This window comes from Lepus europaeus, chromosome 11 (genome assembly GCF_033115175.1).
Source record: "Lepus europaeus isolate LE1 chromosome 11, mLepTim1.pri, whole genome shotgun sequence".
Lineage (NCBI taxonomy): Eukaryota > Metazoa > Chordata > Mammalia > Lagomorpha > Leporidae > Lepus > Lepus europaeus.
Genome location: NC_084837.1, coordinates 20,750,199 through 20,774,261, shown reverse-complemented (window position 1 = coordinate 20,774,261; position 24,063 = coordinate 20,750,199). Strand labels below are relative to the sequence as shown.

General features: G+C 46.2%; 1 long non-coding RNA gene across 1 annotated transcript in view; it reads right to left on the bottom strand.

The window, feature by feature from the left end:
* Positions 1 to 22,409, bottom strand: part of LOC133769820 (uncharacterized) — an 87,069-nt gene extending 64,660 nt beyond the window's left edge. Inside the window, exons 1-2 of the long non-coding RNA XR_009867279.1 lie at positions 21,484 to 22,409; positions 20,542 to 20,628 (exon numbers count right to left, since the gene is read on the bottom strand). This is a non-coding gene — a long non-coding RNA (uncharacterized LOC133769820). The remainder of the gene's footprint in view (positions 1 to 20,541; positions 20,629 to 21,483) is intronic.
* Positions 22,410 to 24,063: the final 1,654 nt, after the last annotated feature.

Sequence of the window (24,063 nt, the reverse complement as noted above, 5' to 3'; positions counted from 1 at the left end):
GCTCATACAAGAGAGGAGAGAGAGCTCCAGGGCCACAAGGAGAAAGAGACTCCTCATTCCTTGGGCACCTGCTAGCAGGCTGTGCAGAAGGGAACAAACTTCTTCAAGAACTGTCCTCAAGGTGAATTGGAAATAACAAAGTTTGAGAATTTCTGCAAAGAGCCAAAGATACAAGAAAGTGACCTCTTACTGCTTGCAGATCTGAGTGAGACGAGAATCAAGAGATACGGCTGTTTAAACAGCACCAGAGCAGGGGCCAGCGCTGTGGCGTAGCAGGTAAAGCTGCCACCTCAAAGCCGACATCCCATTTGGGTACTGGTTCAGGTCCTGCCTGCTCTACTTAAAGTCCAGCTCCCTGCTAATGGCCTGGCAAAAAGCAGAGGAAGATGGCCCAAGTGCTTGAGCCCCTGCTACCCACATGGGAGACCTAAAGGAAGCTCTTGGCTCCTGGCTTTGGCATGGTCCAGCCCTGGCTGTTGCAACTATCTGGGGAGTGAATCCATAGATGGAAGATCTCTCTCTCTCTCTCTCTCTCTCTCTCTCTCTGTAACTCTTTCAAATGAATAAACAAATATTAAAAAAAAAAAAAAAAAAGGAGGCCGGCACCGCGGCTCACTAGGCTAATCCTCCACCTCCGGCACCGGCACCCGGGGTTCTAGTCCCGGTTGGGGCGCCGGTTCTGTCCCGGTTGCTCCTCTTCCATAGCTCTCTGCTGTGGCTTTGGAGGGCAGTGGAGGATGGCCCAAGTCCTTGGGCCCTGCACCTGCATGGGAGACCAGGAGGAGGCACCTGGCTCCTGGCTTCAGATTGGCGCAGTGCGCCGGCCGTAGCGGCCACTTGGGGCATGAACCAATGGAAAAAGGAAGACTTTCTGTCTCTCTCTCTCTCTCACTGTCTAACTCTGCCTGTCCAAAAAAAAAAAAAAAAAAGAAAAAAGAAAAAAAAAGACCAGAGCAGAGACCATACTCTACTCAGTTATACCAAAGTTGCTAAAGTGCTTTTACTCAGGGGAACTGGGTGTTAACAGAATCTCTCTCTCTGCCTGTAACGCTGATAATGTACAGGATGTAATCAAGCTTAGATATAGTTTCTCGTTCTACGTGCTAGTTCTGTTGTTCACGCTTCTTCTGTGGATTTCATAAAGTTCAAAATGGAAGCAACTCTTTCTGGTATTACTGCCTTACAGGGTTGACAATGAAAAACAAGTTAGATGTTGGAAGATGTTGACCAAAAATGACCATTTCTGTTTTGAAACACTGTAAATATCACCACTGTAAGTTGTGGGGCCTCAAAACTCAAGCAGTGAACGATGCAGTCTTGTTATTTTTTGGGCAAGTTACAAAAAGGTCAGCTGAGCGTTCTAGGAGTTCAGCTCTGCCATTCAATCTATCATTGTCCTTGCTGGCAGTTGATGTCACCTGGTGGCAGTTAATTGACATAAATATTTCTGGGGATAATTCTGGGTCCTGTGTCTGGCTGGGTCTTCTGGAACAGTAGCTAGGACACCATGCATCTATTGGTTGGCTGGCATGATCCTGATGGCCTAATCCAGAGAGAGTAGACCAAGAATATACTTTGACGGTCGGTGCCATGGCTTAACAGGCTGATCCTCCGCCTTGCAGCGCTGGCACACCGGGTTCTAGTCCTGGTCGGGGCGCCGGATTCTATCCTGGTTGCCCCTCTTCCAGGCCAGCTCTCTGCTATGGCCTGGGAAGGCAGTGGAGGATGGCCCAAGTGCCTGGGCCCTGCACCCGCATGGGAGACCAGGAGAAGCACCTGGCTCCTGGCTTCGGATCAGCGAGATGCGCCGGCCGCAGCGGCCATTGGAGGGTGAACCAACGGCAAAAAGGAAGACCTTTCTCTCTGTCTCTCTCACTATCTACTCTGCCTGTCATAAATAAATAAATAAAGATACTTTAAAAAAAAAAAAGAATATACTTTGGACTCAGGGACTCAAGAGTTGGAATTGTATATGGTTTTCCTATTAGGCCTACCTATTATCTCCATATCATTCTGCAGAAGATAAGAATTTTAACTGGCCTCCTTTGGGAATCAGGGCTAGATGGATAATGGAAGCCAAGTGACAGCTGCATTATATTTGAAGCAATCTCATTGCAAGGTGTTTTATTGCTGTGCATTTTTGTTTGTTTCCTTATCTTTGACAGCAAGCTGAAACAATCTGTTAAGCTAGCCTTATCGTGAAGAAGAAAAGAACCCCATAGTCTTAAAATGCGGTGCTCCTGAGTCTGCCCCTTCTCAGATATGCCCTTCATTTCCCTGCTCTGCAGCTCTGTTTCCTAGGCCTATGTATCACCTGGATTTGGCCAGTGGGAGCCTGTGGTAGGCGCAATAATGACCCCCTAACACTGTTACCTTTCTCACTGTAATCACAGGAGCCTTTAACAGAAGAGGACTTTCTCAATCCAGGTCTCCTACATGGGTGGCAGAGACCCAATTACTTGAGCCACCATCACCTGCTGCCTCCCAGTATCAGCAGGGAGCTGGAACTGGAAGTCAAACTGGGGCTCAATCCCAGGAGCTCTGACAAGGGATGTGGGCAGCCCAACCTGTATCTAAACTACTGTGCCAAATACCTACCTGGTGTATATAAATACCTATCCGTGTAGACATAGATACCTGTTGATACATATATATCAAAATTTTTAAAATCTCCTTGTAATTTGAGACATTTAGGTATTTCTATTATTATGTTATTATAAACAATGCTGCAGTGGACATCTCTATGCCAAATATCACGTTTACTCCTCTAGCTCTTCTTTCTGCTCCTTTTCCTCCTCTGAGCTCTACTCTCCTTTAGGGATTCCATTAACTGCTTTCCCTGGTCTCCAGCTTCCACTAAACACCCTGCCCTAGCAGGAGCTTGGAGGAAAGGACCAGGATGAGATCAGAGATTGGGTTCCCAGTTCCCTCTTGTGAGGTCTCCTACCGTTCGTCAGTTGTGCTTGACGGCAGGGCACGTTTTTTAAGGTGACCAACTCTACCCAACCCTCTCTTCCTAGTTCTCAGGACCAGTCCCTCCTTTGTCCTTTTCTTTTGGGCCTAATGGTGGTGACAGCTCTGCTGCTGCTGCTGCTGTCAGCCCTGGGTACCTGCACCATCCCTGGGGTTTTCCTACAACTCCCCCACACCACTGTGCATTAAATTCAGGCATCCCACTTCAAGTGTGCCAGTTATTCTCTGACTGCTAAACCTTTGCACCTAAATGCCTCTGTATATCTTTATTTTTTCAAGTAAGTTCTTATATGGAGACTTCTCTAGGACATTGAAGACATTTGTCTGAAAGTTGTGTGATACATGTTTTGGAATTAATTTTAGGTCAACTATTTATAATCTTGATGACAGAGAAAGCCACCCTTTCCAAAATGTGTAATTTATACCCTAGATCCAACCAGATAAGGGTATGCCTAAAAATGTAAAAGGATAACGAAATTGTCAAGGAATACAGTCCACCATTTACTTTGATATTTTGAAAGTTCTGAAAGTGCCAAATATTCTTGACTTTTTAATAAACCTATTTTGAGAAGAACTATTTAGTATTCTTCAGGCAAAAACATGACTTAGGAAAGAATCTGAACAGTTGATGTTGGTTTATAGCACAGAATAAGTAAGCCTCCTACGTGTCAGTTTTCCTCTGGGCTTCTGAGATACCATTCATCTAATTCCTTACACAGGTAGCTATGTTCTCACAGTTTGTCTCTGCTTTACTATTTAATGCCAGAGGCTCTTGACAAGATATCTTATGTTGGAATTTTTCTCTGACAATAACAAATTTAAAGCAGGTGTGGCAGCTTTGAATATCTTCTACAAACTCAGGGGTACAAGAAATATTATACTGTTTAGATGCTGAGTCATAGGAACTCGATGGTTTTGCCAGTCCAAAACATTCAAATATCAGCAATTTCATATGTTTTACCTTAGTAATTTTCTCAACCAATTTAATGCTATTTTGAATCGCCATCTTTCCATTTGGCAAGAAAGTTAATCTCAAAAAAATTTTAAAAGGAAAATAAAGCTAACTTCAGTCTTTTGTAGGGGTTCTCTCCACCTTCCCTTTCATCTATTCCATCCTTTATCCTCCCTCCAACCTCCTCCCCTACCTAATATGTCAAGGTTCCAGAGAGGCAGGGGGGTGTAGGGAAGGGAGGAGCATCTGGTTAGGTGGATGCTGTACCCTGCATGCCCCTTTTCTGCCTCTGTCCTTCTGTTCTGGGAGCCTGGGAACCAAGAGAGGCAGCCTAGGGATTTCTTCTCTGGGATCTTAATCCTTCCACTCTAGCACAGCCCTGAGTGCAAAGAGTTGCCAAGGCTTACCGTCAAGGAGATGGATCCCTGTCCACAGTGCCTGGAACAACAGTAAATATTGATTGAAGGAATAAATAAATGATCTGATGTGGTCAACCCAAGCATAGTAAGCAGAGTGAGCAGAAAAATGCACTTGCAAACACTCATGTGGCAGGCATCCTTCTAAATACTTTACATACATTAACTCCTTCAGTCCTGGAATGACCACAGGAGGTGCTTAAAAGAGGAGAGCTAAGTCAACTTCTTCAGTGTGTGGCAGACCCCTGCAGTCTGACTTGAAAGCCTGTATGTTTAAACACTAGTCTACACCGCAGCCCATGGCATGGAATGAAGGATACTTTCTACATTTGTAGAGAAAGAACAGAGCGTTCAGCGCCCTTGGATGTTAGATGTAGCCTCAACACAGATTTCACCAGTCGCGTTTATACGTGACACTTAAGATCACTAACAAATCCTGGGTATCATCCCAGCATGCAGCCAGCTCACTGGCATTCCTATCTGGCATACTTTTCAGGACTGGTCCTGTGAGAAAGACAGCTAACAGCAATGATTGCTGGGTGATGAATGGCTAGAAGTAGGGCAGCTTGAAGCATAACGGGGACAAGGAATGCAATCAGGAAATGCTGACCTGGAACTTGGAACAGGGTGAGTTAGGCTGTGATGGATGGAAGGCAGCAGCTGCACGTACAGCATGCTGGCACGTACAGTCTGGGCAACACTGCTTAATTTGAATTGAAACCGGCAGCGTGAGTGGTGGAGAGGCGAGCAAAGCCACTAGCCAGAGTACAGACCCTTTATTCATCTTTCCAATCGCACTCACTCTTGGGAACACAACTTCCCAGTGAGAAGAGCACAACTCATTCTTGTTCAGCATAATTTTTCAACATGATAAAGAACCATGAAACAAGACTGTGGGCCCAGCATCACCTATTATGAGGCTTCTGGTACAAACAGGGAAGGACTGGCAGAAGAAACTTCAAGCCAGGATCATACGGCCACGTCTGAGCCACTCTCTGAACAAGGTTCCTGCTTCTTTTCTGAAATGGTAGCTCTGGCATGCAGAAAGGAACTCATGAGCACAAGCAGAGTATAACAGGGTCTGCTTGACAGCATCTCAAAGTTGAAAGCCCCTTTTGTTACTTTCCTCACTCCCCACCATGCTTTCAGCTCTTGTATCTAAGCCAAGGTCAAAACTCTGGGCCTCCTGGTGGTCATCAGGGTCAACCCAGAAAAAAATCTAACCCCGGACATTTAGTGTACCTGTCAGGTTTCATGTTGTTCTGGATTCAGTTTTCCAACGTGTAAGAAGGGCACACTTCATGGGTCTATGACTTTTTATTCCAGGCTTCAAAGGAGACTTGAAATGAATGATTAAAGTTAAGAAAAAAAATCTTGAGGCCAGGGCCAATGCTGTGGTGTAGCAGGTAAAGCCACTGCCTGCAGTGCTGGCATCCCACATGGGCGCCAGGTCAAGTCCCGGCTGCTCCACTTCTGATCTAGTTTTCCGCTATGGCCTGGCAAAGCAGTAAAAGATGACCCAAGTCCTTGGCCTCCTGCACCCATGTGGGAGACCAGGAAGACGCTCCAGGCTCCTGGCTTTGGATCGGCGCAGTTCCAGCCATTGTGGCCATCTGGGGAGTGAACCAGCAGAAGGAAGACTGCCCCCTGCCCCCGTCTCTGCCTCTCTGTAACTCTGCCTTTCAAATAAATAAATAAATCTTTAAAAAAGAAAATAAAAATATTGGGCCGGCCCTGTGGCACAGTGAGTTAAAGCCCTAGCCTGCAGTGCTGGAATCCCATATGGGCATTGGTTCAAGTCCCGGCTGCTCAACTTCTGATCCAGCTCCCTGCTAATGCACCTGGGAAAGCAGCAGAGAATGGCTCAAGTCCTTGGGCCCCTGCACCCGTGTGGGAGACCCAGAAGAAGCTACTGGCTCCTGGCTCCAGATCGGCTCAGCTTTGGCCCCTGTGGCCATTTGGGGAGTGAACCAGTGGATGGAGGGCCTCTCTTTCTCTTTGTCTCTACCTCTCTGTCTTTCAAACAATTAACTAAATCTTCAAAAATCTATTAAAAAAGAAAATATTTTACTTACTTTTAAAATTTAAGGGACCAGCGCTGTGGCATAGCGGGTTAAAGCCCCAGCCTGCAGTGCCGACACCCCATATGGGCGCCGGTTCTAGTCCTGGTTGCTCCTCTTCCGATCCAGCTCTCTTCTAGGCCTGGGAAAGCAGTAGAAGATGGCCCAAGTCTTTGGGCCCCTGCACCCTAGTGGGAGACCTGGAGGAAGCTCCTGGCTCCTGATCAGTTCAGCTCTGGCTGTTGTGGTCATTTGGGGAGTGAACCAGAGGAATGGAAGACCCTCTCTCTCTCTCTGGCTCTACCCTCTGTAACTCCTCTGTCTTTCAAAATAAATAAAATAATTCTTTAGGCCGGCGCCGTGGCTCAACAGGCTAATCCTCCGCCTTGCGGCGCCGGCACACCGGGTTCTAGTCCCGGTCAGGGCACCGATCCTGTCCCGGTTGCCCCTCTTCCAGGCCAGCTCTCTGCTGTGGCCAGGGAGTGCAGTGGAGGATGGCCCAAGTGTTTGGGCTCTGCACCCCATGGGAGACCAGGATAAGCACCTGGCTCCTGCCATCGGATCAGCGCGGTGCGCCGGCCGCAGCGCGCTACCGCGGCAGCCATTGGAAGGTGAACCAACGGCAAAGGAAGACCTTTCTCTCTGTCTCTCTCTCTCTCTCTCACTGTCCACTCTGCCTGTCAAAAATAAAAAATAATAATAATAATAATTCTTTAATAAAATGTAAGGATTTTCCTAAAGTCAGCCTCTAAAACAAAATTGTAATTCAAGTCATGGTACCTTCACATTTATGAAACTAAGTCCAGATCTAAGTGTAAAAGATTAATGATTTCCTTATATCAGCTCTTCAGATGATTTATTAGGGACTTAGTAATTTATATAATAATGAAATTCTAGACCTAGAAGAAATTCAAAGACAGTCTCATAAAACTCCTTGGTGTGATGATGACTAGGGTATGAAACGACATCTTACATCATACGTTTGAGGACTGACAAGTGCAATGCTACCAGAGATGTCATTCCCCCTCCTCCTGGTTCCAGCCGACCATGTTCCTGGTCTATTTCTGCCCAAGGGTACAGAGTAGCACGCTCTGGCCGGCTCGTTTCAGTACCCTCTCCATCTTCTCCTTCCCCAGAGCCTCTGCCTGTAACCTCCAGGCTTGGAGGGGGAATGCTATTAGTGGGGTCCCCTTCAAGACTCCAGAACTTTATGGAGTTTTTTAATGGGGACACCTCCTACTGCAATTCACTGCTCTCTATAGCCTCTCAGAAGGAAAAATAGCAATCATCCTATTTCCAAGCAGGAGTCATTTTTTGGGGGGGGGGGGCAGGTAGAGTTATAGACAGAGAGAGAGAGAGAGAGAGAGAGGTGCTTCTTCCTGGTCTCCCACATGGGTGCAGGGGCCCAAGCACTTGGGCCATCCTCCACTGCCCTCCCGGGCCACAGCAGAGAGCTGGACTGGAAGAGGAGCAGCCGGGACTAGAACACGGTGCCCATATGGGATGCCAGTGCCACAGGCAGAGGATTAACCAAGTAAGCCACGGCGTCTGCCTCTGGATTCATCTTTATTTTGCTGTCTTCCATCCATCAAAGCCTAACTCACCCCACTCCGAGTTCCAGGTCAGCATTTCCCAATTGCATTCCTGTCTGTTACACTTCATGCTGTCTACTTCATTCCCATCCATGTCACACCAAGTTAAGTGCACAGTTGGTTCTCAATTTACTTATTGAATGCACCAGGTTTAGCTCTGGAAACCTTCCTTAAAGTGAAAGTTTTAAAGATAAAGAATGGTGAATGAAACACGTTCTGTAGACATCAGCTACGTGGTTATGCCAGTTACATTTACTCATATATTCCTTTCATTTACTCTTCACAAGAACCCCAAGTATTAGATTTTATTCTCTCCCTTTCTCCATAGGAGGAACTTGAGGTTCTGAGATATCAGGAAACTGGCCCAAGGTTGTACAACAATGGGTTGCTGAATGCCAAGGGAATGGAATTTTACAGTGGGTAGGTAGTCTTTTGTATCTGGCTTCTTCCACTTAACATAATGGCTTACATTTGTTTATTTATTGTGGTAAAGCATGTACTGTTATATCCATCTTAATGTAGATATTTCAGTGGTATGAAGTATGTTCATAAAGTACTACTTCCAAAACTTTCACCCCAAATGGAAACTCCATACCTATGGTTATGCAACCATCCCTCTTCCTATAAGTCTCTGACAATCACAGCTCTCTTGTTCCTATGGAGTTGTCTATTCCGAATATTTCATATAAGTGAGGTCATACAATATACAACCTTGTCTGTCTGGCTTCTTTCACTTGACCTAATGTTTTCAAGATTCATTCACAATGGGGCCAGTGTTGTGGTGTAGTGGGTTAAGCCTCCACCTGTAACACCAGTATCATACATGGGTGGCAATTTTGTGTCTTGGCTGCCCTACTTCTGATCCAGCTCCCTGCTAGTGGCCTGTGAAAGCAGAGAAAGATGGCCAACAACCTGGGCCCCTGCCACACACATGGGAGACCTGGAAAAAGCTCCAGGCTCCTGACTTTGGCCTGGCCCTGCCCTGGCCATTGCAGCCATCTGGGGTGTAAATCCGTGGACGAAAGGTCTCTGTCTCTGTAACTCTGACACTCCTACAAATAATGTTGTTATGGACATTGGTGTATAGATAATCTGTTGAGTCCTTGATTTCAATCCTTCCCAGTATATACCTAGAAGTAGAAGTATTTGATTATGTGGTAATTTTCTGTTCAATCACCATTTTCCAGTGGCTGTATCATGTTCTTCTCACTAACAATGTACAATGATTACAATTTCTCTACATTCTCACCAATGTTTTCTATGTTTTTCAGAAATAAAAGCCATCATAATTGGTGTGAAATGGTATCTCACTATGGTTTTGATGTGCATTTCCATGTGACTAATGAGAGTGAGCATCTAGGCACGTGTTTGCTGGTCATCTGTATGTCATCTTTGAAGACGTATCTAGGGCCGGCGCTATGGCTTAACAGGCTAATCCTCCGCCTTGCGGCGCCGGCACACTGGGTTCTAGTCCCGGTTGGGGCGCCGGATTCTATCCTGGTTGCCCCTCTTCCAGGCCAGCTCTCTGCTATGGCCCGGGAAGGCAGTGGAGGATGGCCCAAGTGCTTGGGCCCTGCACCCGCATGGGAGACCAGGAGAAGTACCTGGTTCCTGGCTTCGGATCAGCACGATGCGCCAGCCGCAGCGGCCATTGGAGGGTGAACCAATGGCAAAAAGGAAGACCTTTCTCTCTGTCTCTCTCTCTCACTATCCACTCTGCCTGTCCAAAAAAAAAAAAAAAAAAAAAAAAAAAAAAGACGTATCTAGGTAAGTCCTTTGTCCATTTTTAACATGGGTCCTTCTCCTTGGTTGAGTTCTAAGAATCCTTCTTCTATCTAGACACATACTCATGGATTCGACTTAGACACACGTGACTTGCAAATATTTTCCACCATTGCATGGGTTGGCTTCTTGATTTCTTGACAGTGCACTGTCACATGCACTGGTTTGAGCTCTGACATGAAGGTTATTGATCCATTTTGAGTTAAATTTTGTATACACTTGCCATGGTTTGAATGTTTGTGTCTCCACTAAAATTCATGTTGAAATGGAATCCACAATGCAGTAGTATTAAGATGTGGGGCCTTTGGGAGGAGATGAGGTCATGAGGGCTCCTCTTTTGTGAATGGGCTTAAGGCTGTTATAAAAGAAGCTTCATACATGTTTTGTCCTCTTGCCCTTTCACCTCGTGCCATGTGAAGACACAACAGTAGTCCCTGCTGGAGGATGCAACAACAGAACACCATTTGGAGGTAGAGAGGGCAGGCCCTCCGGTGCCTTGTTCCTGGATTTCCAGCCTCTAGAACTATGATAAATAAATTTTTGTTCTTTATAAATTCCTCAATCTATGACATTTCAGTTTTTCCAGCATTACTTGTTGAAGACACTATTCTTAATCCCCATTGAATTATTGTGGCACCCTTGTCAAAAATCAATTGACCACAGATGAATTGCTTTGTTTTCCTCTGGGCTCTCAATTCAATTCTATTGATCTCTACATCTATCCTTATGCCAATACCATACTGCCTTGATTTCTGTAGCTTTGTAATAGGTTTCAGAGTTGAGACATGCGATTCCGTGACTTTTTTTTTTAAGTGTTTTGGCAATTGGGGTTCCTTGTATGCCATATGAATTTTAGGGCTGGCTTTTCTGTTTCTGCAAAAAGTGGCCATTGGAGGGTGGTATCTGGCCTGACAGTTAAGCTGCATGTTGGATTTCAGTCCAAGGTTTGAGTTCCAGCTCCATTATCAATTCCAGCTTCCTGCTAATTCATATCCTGAGAGGCAGCTGATGATGGCTCAAGAAGTCAGTCCCTGTCACCTACATGGGAGATTTGGACTGAGTTCTGCGCTCTTGGCTTTGGCTTGGCCCAACCCTGGATGTTGTGGGCATTTGGGGAGTGAACCTGCAGGTGGGAGCTCTGTCTCCCTCAAATAAAAAAATTATAAATAAACAAATGAATTAATAGGATGTCTATCTTCTTTACATATTCTGGATACAAGTACTTTTCTGAATATCTGTATTGCAGATCTCTTTGTCTTCCTCCAGGCTCCAGTTTGTATTTCTTTTCTTTTTTTGTATTTATTTATTTAAAAGGAAGAGAAGATAGAGATAGAGATAGAGATAGAGATAGAGATAGAGATAGAGAATCTTCCATCTACTAGTTCACTCCCTAATGGCTGCAACAGCCAGGGCTGGGCCAGGCCAAAGCCAGGAGCCAGGAGCTTCCTTCAGGTCTCCCATGTGGGTAGCAGGGGATCAAGGACTTGGGCACATTAGCAAGAAACTAGATGGGAAGTGGAGCAGCTGGGACTCAAACTGCCCATATGGGATGCTGCACTGCAGGTAATTGCTTAACCTGCTGCACCAAGCGCTGGCCCAAAGTTCTTAATTCTAATGAAGTATGATTTTTAATGTTTTGTGTTATGTTTATAATTTTTTTATCTCAGATTTGATAATTTTTTGCCCACCGCAATATTTTGATCATATTCTGTTGTATTTTCTTCTAAAAGTATTACTTTACTCTTTTTATTTTCATATGGTCTGCAATCCTTTTCAAATTAGTGTTTTTTGTGTATTTATTGCAAGATAGGAATCATATTCCTTTTGCCCAGTTGATGCACAACTATTTACTGAAAGGAGAGGATGCATAAAATTTAAACTATGAATGGTATGTGAGGAATGGAAGGCAGTGATACTCTAAAATGAGGGCATGCATGCCAGTACCAATGGAATGACATATTTAGGAAGGGGTAAATAGGCCTGTTTGAGGTGGATTTCATTTTTTTAATGATTTATTTATTTATTTGAAAGGCAGAGTCACAGAGAGCCAGAGGCATACATACCCCCCCCACACACACACAGAGGTCTTCCATTTGCTGGTTCATTCCCCAGATGGCCACAATGGCCAGAGCTGGGCCAATACAAAGCCAGGAGCCAGGAGCTTCTTCTGGGTCTCCCAAATGGGTGCAGGGTCCCAAGGACTTGGGCCATCTTCTACTGCTTTCCCAGGACATAGCAGGGAGCTGGATCAGAAGAAGAGCAATCAGGACTCAAACCCCGGTGCCCACTTGAGATGCCAGCACAGCAGGTGGTGGCTTTACCCACTGCACCACAGATCCAGCTCCCCTCAAACTTTTTTAACATCCACAAGAGCATTTCAGGCACGGAAAGCCAAAGACTATGGCAAAAAATGTCCTACATGAAAGACCTTGGTGGGTGAGACCCCAGTGGAAAAAAGTGATTATCAAAGAAGGAGGTACTTCCACTTTGCTTATGGTTTTATCTAAATACTGATAGAGTTTGTGGATTCAAAGGGCTTCCATAGCCTAGGCAGCTCATGTCAAGAGCTTTTAGTGATCACTGACATCATACATAAGAGTGTTAATTATTAAATTAACAACAGGAGTCACTGTGTACTAACTCCCCATGCAGGACCTCAATCCTCGAAGAGTTGTATTATGAGAATTAACAGTAAAACTTGTTCTCGAAGATTTATTTTGTTTTAGTGTATTAAGTGGAGGATATTCTTATGTCTCATAAGTTTTAGTTATGCCTAAGTGTCCAACTCCATTGTTTGTTTTCTTAGGTGCATCCTTAATTAATGACAAAACTTGTTCTCAAGGGCTTTCTTTTTTTTTAAAAAATATTTTATTTATTTGAAAGACAGAGTTACAGAGAGAGGTAGAGACAGTGAGGTCAGTCCTCCATCAGGGTTCACTCTCTAAATGGCTGCAATGGCCAGAGCTGTGCTGATCCAGAACCAGGAGCCAGGAGCTTCTTCTGGGTCTCCCATATGGGTACAGGGGCCCAAGGACTTGGGCCATCTTCTACTGCTTTCCCAGGCCATAGCAGAGAGCTGGATCAGAAGTGGAACGGGCACCCATATGGGATGCCAGCACTGCAGACTGGGGCTTTAACGCATTCCGCCACAGCGCTGGCCCCAAGGACTTACTTTCTTTTAATGTGTTAAATGAAGGATATTATGTCTCATAAGTTATAGTTATGTCTAAGAGCTCACAAAAGATGTATCATTCTTGGGTGCTTCTTTAAAGTTAATTAAGTTTCCAAAAAAAAAGAAACAAAATTAACTTTGAGATGCAATGACTTTGAACAGCCCTTGTCTGGACTGTTAAGGAACAGTATTTTTTTTTTTTTTTCATGCAAATTGTTGTATTCTTTACTTAGTATAGAGTTGGTCTTCTGTGAATAAAGTTAATTGAAAATGGATCTTGGTGGAGAATGGGACTGGGAATTGGAGGGGGGGGTGGAAGTGTGGGTGGGAGGGCGGGTATGGTGGGTGGGAAGAATCATTATATTTCTGAAGTTGTACTTATGGAATGCATGAAGTTTGCATTCCTTAAATAAAAGGTTTCTTTGGGGAAAAAAAAAAATTCAGACCAGGAGGTCTGCTGCGGATCACAAGTAGTTTGCAAATTGCACTCTGAGAAATACTAGTACAGTCAGTGTGGGTACTACACTGTTTCTATCTTTCTGAGATAAAAGTGATAGAATTACTTTAATAACTTTATAGATTTCCTAAGTGTCAGTTTATAGTCCACTCCAGTATTAAAAAAAAAAAAAAAAAGCCAAGCCCACAAATCTCTTTCAAATAACTTTTATCTAAATTGGACCTCTTCTCTGAGGTTGCTGTGGGACAAAAGCCTTAGATTCTTAGAAGCCCTGCTGTTTAAACAGAGGGAGTCTGCATGATACACTCCTAGCATCTTCGGACTATCTCTAAGAGTCTATGAGGCACCACATCAAATTTCCCTGGTCTCCCAATAAAGATCCTACAGCTCTATCATAAATCTGATTTTTGCTCTGAAATCATTGGAGAATTGTTTACCACCTATAATGGATTAGACATATGAAAGATGTTGGAAAAACGCTAAGGGGCCATTCAGGCCTGAAGCTTTGTGTAATGCTCTAGCTGTTGAACTCTTCTTAATCCAAACATTTTTCTTTCCTTTCAGGGTTATCTTTCCTTTTCTCAGTGCTAAATGACTTTGGACAAAAGTATTTGTGGAACTTCTTGGTAGAGCATTAACGCCGGGATGGAGGCTTTGCTTCACGTTGTATGTTCTGCTCTTGGGCTAGAAGCTGAAAGGAGTTAGTTGCTGCTCACATCGCCTAGTGGTTTTCTTTACAAACTCCTGAGCCAATGTGAATTGAGATCTCATATAGCAATTCTAATGCATGCAATAGGAGAAGTAAAGTTTTTAAATAACGACTTTTAAAGTCAAAAAAAGGGAAAATGTGGTTAAAAAAATCTTTCTTTAAAAAGCCCCTTTCTTTCCTGTCAACTTCGTGGGAGGCAGACTGTAACAAACTGACATGAGATTCCAAGCATAATGAGTATTTCTTGTTCCTTAGTATTTAAAATCAGAGCTGATTGTTCTGTAAATTCTTCTCTTCATTGTTGCCCTTGATTCATAAGAACATAATGCCAGACCAGTGGTCTATTTCCCCCATTATTTGGTGGACAGTAGCACCAGCAGAGGTTTTGTGGGAGGGTATTGTTTATCACATTTGTTTCTCTTCTGAAATGAAACAAATCTTAATCTTGGTTTTTGAGTTCTACCCTGTGATTGGTGCCACAAGCCAAGTCCATATGGAAGCAAATCTCCTGACAATCACAGATCTCATTACCAAGACACAATAGAAAATAAGACTGATGTACAATACTTACAAGACCAAGGTCCCTCCTCAACAAGCTCTCATGGAGTGGTGATGTTTGATGAGATGCTAGAGAACACTGCAGTTTTGAAAGCTGAAGCTCAGAACCGTGATAGAGGCGACATACTCAGTGGGTTAAATGTCCAAGTGTAAGTTTTGGTCAGATGAGGAAATAAATGCCTGGGGAACATGACAAATCACACGCTAAAACCAAAATCATAAAGTTTAAATGATAGGGCATAATCGAGTAGAGGGAAGAGGTTTGACTAATGGATACTAAGTGATAGACTGGAGAAAAAGCTTTGGTGTTCTATTGCACAGTAGGGTAAACCAGTACATAAAGATTCTCTCTCTCTCTCTCTGTCTCTCCCTCAACTCTGCCTTTCAAAAAAAAAACTGGAGTGATTATAATGATAATGTACTGTATATATTTAAAACATGCTAGAAGGAGTTTGAATGTTCTTATCATAAAGAAATGATAAATGCTTGAGTAGATGTGTTTATTCTGATTTGAACATTATATGTGTATCAAGTCACCACATGGTAGTCCTTAAATGTATATGATTTTATGTATCCATTAAAAACTAAAAATTAGATTAGAAAAATCATAAAAAGTAAAAATAAATAATAGAACAATTACAAGTAGAAGTATTTGAGTTAGATAAGAAGATTTCTGCGGTCCCTTCTAGAGCAAAAAAATCTTCTATACTACTGGAAAAATTAGCCTAATAAGAGAATTAATTGAAAGGGTAAAGAATAAGGTAGTGTATCATTTCTAGAAAATTCTAGAGTATATTGCAAAAATGAACTGAAGTGTATGACATCCAACACTTTCTGTCTTTTCCTGCAGCTTGTCAAGGGGTGTCACTGTCCTCAGAGGCACCCAAGCCACTGAAGATAATGTCTGTGAATAGAAGTAAAGTCAAGAAGAGGGGAGCCGATGTTATCAACCAAAATCTTCCTTGGGACGCAAAGTAAGCTGCAGTGTCCTGAAGGATGTATTTTGGGAAGGCAGAGGCAGATTCTGTCCTACATAAGCAAGATCCACTGAAAGCAAATTGATCGAGTGTCTTCAAGGTGTCAGTGAAGTTGGCTGCCTGACCAACTATCCACATTTGCCAAGGCCTGGGGTGGAGTTTCCTGGGATGTGAGATTTTGAGTGATAAAACTGGGAAAATCTCCAGCAAACTGGCCCAAGTGTGTTACCCTCCTTATAAGAGAAGCAGGCAATGGTCAGATCCCCTTGATGGTATAGACCTCATGAGCTCAGAGGAGCACATCCCTCTGTCTTGCTGTTCAGTCATATGAGAAATAGAAACACAAAACAGCCAGATGGAAGCCTCAATTTTCAGTTCAAATAGGACTATGTCTCCTGATAGAAGCATTCTTCCCTTGGGAAGACCTCTCAATCTGCAGGAATCAGAATCGAAAAAAAACTTAAGTAGATCATCGGGTATAATGATGGGAATAACCATCTCACTTTTCCCTCTTGGTTTCTGTACCTATATATTCTGTCTATGGAGTTATAAATGCATACATATGGATAGCTGATTTATGGCATATATTGCTTCTTGTAGAACGGCACTCTCATGTTTGTAGGCATTGTCTCTCTTTTGTCATTCAAATTCAGTCTTTGACAGCCATTCTAATCATTCTGTGGTGTCAGCTACTTCTGGTACATCCTTTGGGCCTTACTTAGCCCATCGCCCCACTCTCTCAGCGGTGGAATAAGTTTCTTTGTCAGAAGCAATTTTGACTGGCATCTCAGAAGAACCCCATGGGTGACGTGACTGAAGTCTAGGAAAGAGAAGTTTTTTGAGAAGTAATCAGTGGTGTCATATACAACAGAGAGATTCTAACAGAGAAACATTGAGATGTTTCGCTGGAGTCAGCAGCAGGAATATCATGGGTAAATCTGGCAAAAAGCGTCTCTGAATCTGGTTGTAGATGCAGAGGCAGATTACCGTGATATAAAGAGGGAAGGGATAGTGAAAATACACAGTCAAGTGAGTGCCTCTTATCCAACAAATCAACCAAGAAAACACCTGCCTTTGTAGGAGCTGAGGTAGAGATGATGGTCTGGAGTTTGAAGGAACTTTTTTTTCCATGTAAGTAAAGAGAGCCCTGATGCACTAAAAGCTGACATAGAAGAAGTTGATGATACAGACAGGAAGGGCATTACTGATGATGCAGGGAGGTCCCTGGGGAGGCTGAGAGGGCTGACATCCAGAGCTCTGAGTCATGAGATTTGGCATATGGAGAAATTATCCTATAGTTTTCATAGAATAATGGTTTGTTATGGAGCTTGGAATCTGTTTACTTCTTTTCATAAATATGAAATATACCAAACAATATGTAGAAGTACCAAAAGATGGCTTTTAAAAATTGTTGACAGGATCAAAAGACACGGTTAGATTGGAGCTGTAGTCAGATGTCAAGGGAACAAAGCTTACAAAGGTGAATCATGGGGTTGTTGGACTACAGGGAGGAAAAACACTGGGCAAGAACTGCCTGGGACCCAGGAGCCATCATGAAGGTGCTGAGTATCAGTCAACAAACCAAAGAATGGTTTATAAAGCGAGCACCAGAGGTGGGCGTCGGGTGCAGCAGTTAGGATGCTGCTTAGGATGCCGGCATTCTGTCACCCTCTGTATCTCAGCCTTCCAAATAAAGTGAAAAAATAACTTAAGAGGCGAATATCGTTCTAGAGAATGTACTTTTTGAATGTACGTTTCCTATTCCAACACCTCCTGTGGTGGCATATTTGCTGACTTGACTTGGTTTGTTGCTACTGACCTGTCCTCAGGTTATATTCTTCTTTTTTATCTTTTAAATTTTAGACAGCCTTGGTTTTATTATAAAGGAGACATGGAAACGACTTACATGATGAAAGATTGCAGCCTTTCAGTGGAATGGGCAGCTTTATGTGATGCCATTTCAGTAGAGATTTCAGTCTACATATTTCTCAAGAATGTCATCCTCTCTAAATAAAAAACAATCTTTTTCATCTAGAACTACTTTCATGCTTCCACATTCTGAAAGAAGAACTTTATCTCCAACTTTCACACTCATCGGGTGAATCTCTCCATCCTTTCCTTTAGAGCCTGATCCCACAGCTACAACCACTGCTTGTAGTACTTTGCTCTGAGATTTTTTTCTGGGAGCACAGTGCCTCTTTGGTTATTGTTTCCATGACACCCCTTTCAACCAATCCTCACAGAGCAGAAGAGACTTCCTAAATGTCCTGCCATGGTCCCCGTGCTGTAGCCCCCTGCTCTGCTCTAGCATTGCTGTGAGGAGAGCAATGTCATATTCTTAAAAGAGTTATTTGGGCAGCAGTGGTGACGGTTAACGCTGACATACCCACACCATCCTCTTGCCTGAATCCTCAGGCAATGAGTCATTGCTGCAACAGGGATGGCTGGGGTGAAGGCTGTGTTGGAAGTGCAGGTGGAAGAGAGGGTCTCCCCTAATCCCACAATCCCCACAACTGAGCAGCCTGCATTGACCACATTTTTTATTTAGGCCTTACTGAAGACCTAATAGTAAACAATTAGAACTGATAAAACCTACCAAAGCCAACTTGTAATGTGAGGATAAAAGAATTATGGAGTAATCTTCCATGAACCTGAGCACCACTCATGAATCCTAATAGCAAAAGGGTAGCTTCTACTATTAAACGAGAGCCATAAAACAAGTTTATGACAGGACCCCCAAAGGAGAGACCTGGAGAAGGAAGACCTGTGAGAAGCTGTATTAGAAAAAGCAGAAGACTCCTAGGTTTGCTTTCAGAACCTCTAATTAGTTACAGAGAAATGCGACCACCACACAAGATAAAAAGTGAAAGACCAGACTCATTTTTGTCTTTACAGTTTTTTGTTTTCTGCAAATTTTCCACAATAATTATGTTTTTTTCCAGATTTTTTTCCTCTCTGTATTTTTTTCTGCAAATTTTCCACAATAATTATGTTTTTTCCAGATTTTTTTCCTCTCAGTATTTTATTGCGAAAAAATGTCAAACATATAGAAAGGTTGAGTAACAGTGTAATAATGTACACCTGCACACTCAGCATTTAGACTCAACAAGTGGTGACAAGTAGATCTGCATCCAAGTGGTATTTGCCAGCCCTCTGTCCTTGTGCTACTTATTTATTCTGTACGTTCCTTCTACTACAATATACTGGGTGAGCTAGTGTACGTTAAATATGGGCACAGTGCTTCTGCACAGGAAATGCAGACTGGTTCTCTTCTCCCTATTTAACCCACCAATTTCCAACTCATCGGGCAGCCTTTGAGGCTAGAAGACTTTAAGGCGATCTCAATCATGCTACATTATGCCGCATTCTAAGTCTAACCACCCACTCCTGCCCAAATTTCCCAGGAAACATCCCAGTGATGTCTTGCACTTATATGGGCAGAGCAGAGATTCTTTTCTGCTTATCGGAGATTTCTTTCAGCTCTTTAGAGAAGTGGAAGAAAGTTGTTCTATTTATCCATTACTGCAGGACAAACTACCCAAAAATCACAAAAATGGTTTTATTTTTTTTAGTCAGAGATTCCAACAGGGCTTGGCTAGTGATTCTTCTACTCTGTGTGCTATCAAGTAGGGTCACTTGGCGCTACGTAGCTTGTGGTGTGGTTGATCTGAGGGCCAAGAAGGCAGACAAGGAGACAGTTGGAAGGCTGGGCTCAGCTGTCCCCACCCCCCCCACCCCCCCGCATGTAGTCTCCCTGCATCTCCTACATGGTCTCTACAGCGAGGTATCTGGACTTTCTCATGCTAGCTCAGGGCTCTAAGATCAATGGTTCTAAGAGGAGTGGAACTGCTGGGTCTCACAGCCTGGGCCCACAACTTCTGCCACATTCCATGGGTATAGCAATCACAGAGCACTTCCCAATTCAAAAGGAGGGGATACAGGCCCCGTCTCTTCATGAAAGGAGTGGCAAATGATTTCTGGTCACCTTTAATCTGTCACAAAAGCACTTGAATGGCACGTGCTTGAAGAGTTCACAAGTCAAGCACAAGTCCGCACCGTGCGGACCTCTCTCGCGAGCCAGATACTCTGCTAGAGCAGCTCATTACTCCAGATCTGCAGCTGGAGAGGTCCAGGAGCCTTCCCACTCTGTGATCTGAGTAAAAGTATACCTGGAATCTTCCTTACACTTCCGGTTCTGTAAATCGCTTCTACTATATGCTCATGTCTGCCATCCCTGATCCGGTAGAGTCAGCAGATAACAATCTGTTACTCGCCATTACTGAAATCTCTACACAACCCAGCACTTCTGGGAAATCTACCGCAGACAAAACGGGAATAGGCAGCTTTCTCTTCCTCTGCTGGACAGATGTTCACTCTGTCTTTAAACTTTTCCAAAACACAGAACGAAGTCCACTTTAGTTAAATTATAAAAAAAGAGAGGAGTACTTTTTAAGTAACAGTGTTCTACTTCACAGCTTTCCATAAAATCCAATGTCATAGCTATTCCAACAAGAGATAACTCAGATGCCAGGTGTGATAATCCTTTTAACAAGTTAGTTACTGGTTTCAGTAACATTGGAGGGTAATAAGCAGCAGCCAGAGTTAATTATATCTTAGGTTAATTACATATTAATTATAGTTAATTGCAATACATTATACTACACTGCAAAACTTAGAGGGTTGGAATTCCTAATGAGGCTTGCCATGCATAACATTTCTAGCAAATCTTTGTTTTGATGTGAAATAGAAAGCTTATAAACACTGAGGCATCCAGCCACTTCCCTTTCAAAGTCAATCACCCAGAAAAGCTGCATGACAAAGTAGTTAGCTTTTCATCACCATAAACACCTAAGACAAGCTACTAATGGAAGAAGGAAGTTGATCTTGGCTCACGATTTTGAAGGTTCACAGTCCAAGATTGGGCAGCCTCCATTGGCTCTGTGGTCTGTCTGGTGAAGGCCAGGGGCGGCAATGTCAGACCTGTGCAGAGGAAGGAAGGGTCATACAGCCAGCCAGGAATCCGAGAGGAACTGGATCTTGTCAGGCCCTTAGAGCCAACCCTCCAGGGAGCCCCACCTGCCTAGGGCATGCTGCCAGGGACCAAGGCCCATTGCCTAACCCTCTCAATTGGAGGGCTTCCACCCTCCCAGCACCATCAACCAACACTCTGGGATTCAAACTTTAGGAGTCTGCCTCAGTTTGGAGACCATACCCTATTCAAATCAGAGCAGACAGGTCCTTAAAAAGTTCATGGAAGGGTCTGCATTGTGGCATAGTGGGTAAAGCCACCGCCTGTGACTCGGGCATCCCATATGGTGTTGGTTTGTGTCCGGGCTGCTCTCTGCTAATGGGCCTGGGAAGGCACCCATGTGGAGACCTGGAGGAAGCTCCTGGCTCCTGGCTTCCGCCTGGACCAGCCCAGCCCTGGCCATTGTGGCCATTTGGGGAGTGTACCAGCGGATGGAGGAACTCTCTGTCCCTCTCTGCCTTTCAAAATAAGTACATCTTTTAAAAAATTTCATGGAAAATGTGTATTATGAAAAAATTATGCATGGATTAAAACATTTTTCACCAAAATAACTTTTTCTTTGAAGTCCATTTTTGTAGGAAATTTTTAAAGTATTCTTGTAGTTGACACATTTGTGGCCATTGTTTCAACCTGTGTAACAGAAATAAATGATCCTTGACTGTATTGTAGATATATACATAAATTCTACTTATTGATCTATTTGTAAATGTACATAAATATTAACTGTCTCTAAAATGACTTTGTGTATTTACTTGTCAGGAGTAAAGTTTTTTGATTCTAACCGAAAAGGTGCTTCAAGTACTAACCTGAGGACACGACACGGGTTGGTCGTAAACTAGGCAAGAGCCCTAAACTGCACAGCAGAAATGATTCATTTTCCCTTTGTATTCAGGGACTGATGGCTTCCCCTCCAACCCAGCCGGGTCTTGGGACACCCGCTGGAGGGCAGCCAGGGGATCCCTGGCGCGGAGGGCGGGAGCCGAGTGACCCTGACCGGAAGGGAAGAGGTGGCGGCGAGTGGCGTGGAAATGACCCGATCTTTGGAGTACTCTGCGCAAGACGGGCAGTCTTCTCAGCGTCTCGGGCTGCTTCTCCACACCGCTCAGTTGTCATGGGCACCCTGCAGGTGCCCCGGGGAAACTCGGACGCAAATTATTCCAGGGTCCAAAGGTCCGAGGGACTGCTCCGTCGGCGTGGACACGGCTGTGCCGTCCGGTCCGTGGAGAGCGCTCGGGTCGGTGCCCGCTTCCTCAGCGCGGCTACCCTGCTCGCCCGGGGAGCAAGCGGGTCCCGTGCCCTCGCAGCTTGGGGACAGGGCCGGCGCGGGGCCCGGAACGCGCAACCGGGGAGCCCGCGGCCGTCCTTTCGCACACAGGAGACGCTAGCGGGGGTTCCGGCCAAGCCCTTTTTTTTTTTTTTTTTTTTTTTTTTCCTTCGCGCCGCCGTTTCCAGTTATCGCCTCCCCTCCCCGGCTCGAACCAGCTGGCAGCCACAAACAGCTCCCTAATATGTGCGCACAATTTATCTGGGTCGGTCTCTCGGGTCTCTCCACCCGGAGGAGGATTTAAAAAGAGAAAAAGTCTGGAGACGGAGGGTGTTTCGGCTTCCAGCCATTTCTGTGGAGAAATCCAGGCAGGGCCGGGGACGTCTAGGGCCATCTGCTGCAGGCGGGGGCCAGGTGCGGCTTCCCGGGCCAGGGGCGGTGGGAGACCAACCCATCCTCAGGGGCCGGAGAGACGGTCCGGCTGCCCGGCCCGCGGCCGCTGAGGCGCGCCCTGGGCTCGGGAGGAGCAGGCGAGAGCACGGGCCGGCCCACGCCGCGCGGGGCCCGAGCCGCCCGGAGCCTGTCCCTTTAAGGGGCCGGTCTCCGGGCACCGCCGGCCCAGACGCCGGGACGTGCCGGAGCCGCCCCGCCCCGCAGCCGCCCGTTTCCTTTCCGGCGGCGCGGCGGCACCTGAGCGACTGCGGCGGCGGCGGCGGCGGCGGCGCCTCCTCGAGCAGGCATCTCGGGCTGGAGTGCCGGCGCCGCCGCGTCTTCTCGATCTCCCCTCCCAGCCGCTCAGGGTGAGGGCAAGCAGGCCGCGCTGGGCCCGGGCGCGGGGTCGCGGAGGGCGGGCAGCTCCGGCCGCCGGGCCCGGGGCGGGCGGGGGGCGCGGCCGCACGGCCGGACCCTCAGCCGCGGCGCCGCTCGTCCGCTAGGCCTCGGGCGCCCGGTGGCCGCCGCCTGGCGCCTGCCCACGCCGGGCCGCCGCAGCGGGCGGGCTTGGCGGGGCCGAGCGGGCCTCGCCGGGCCGCACAGGGCCTGACCCGCGGGGACGTCTCCTGAGGGCGAGGTCGGCCCGAGCGGGCCCCGGGGTGACCGAGGCGTCTATTTTTAGCCAACCCCGAGGGCCCCCGGGAGGGAAGGCGGATTACCGCCTGCTCCGCCGGGGGCCCGGAGGGCGTGCGTGTCCCGTGGCGTCGGTGGCCGGAGCTGGGCCACGCTTACGCCATGCTGGAATGTCGCTCCCGCCGCGCCCTGCGGGTCCTTGGGGGCACCGGCCTCCCCCAGCGGGCCCCCTTCTCGCCTGGTGCCCGGCAGGGCTCGCTGTGGGGCGGCGGATGGGGACTGGAGTTTGGGAAAACGAGTGGACGGCCCGCGAGACGGGCGAAGTTAGCCTGCTGCTCCCCGAGGGGTGTGTCTTCCTCCGGCGTCCCCTCCCCCTCCGCGCCCGACAATGAGCTGTTTGGCGTCGGGGAACCTGGCCCGAAGACCAGACTGGCGGCCCGGAGCCGTCTTCCCCCCCACCCCCCCACCCCCCCACCGGCCGTGGGGGCCGGTGTGGAATGCGCGGCCCCGCTCGTGGGTGGCGGAGGGACGCGGCAGCGCGGTGCCCTAAGCTCGCCCCGCTGCACCTGGAAGGGGCTGGGAGCGGGCGAGCCAGCGTGAACCATCCCTCCCTTCCGGGAGGAAGGAGGAAGCCGGGTTCCCCACTGTGGGGTCCCTACCCGGCAAGTGCAGAGCTACGGTCGGCGCTAACTGTTCAAAGTTGCGGGTGTCTTTTTTTTGAGATGCTTCGGTGGGACGTCTTGAGGAATGTAGATGCCCGTAGCCGGCCCAAAGAGAACCGCCTGGGGTTGACTCCACCCTGGAGAGGGTGTGGGCGTTGTCTTCCAAGCTTGAATTTGGCCAAGTTAGGCGGCACTTGTTCTCACAGCCTCACCTAGCAGGCTCACAGCACCGGCACCAGCAGCTGCAGTGTGGCCCAAGGCAATTGCCGGTAGGACTTAAGAAAGACTTTCCAAGAACAATGCATGGGTATTCTTTTGTGCTGATCCGTATTTTGGGTAGAGGTGCCTTGCACTGACTTCAGTATTTGATGTTCTTTGGTAAACAGCTTTTCTGT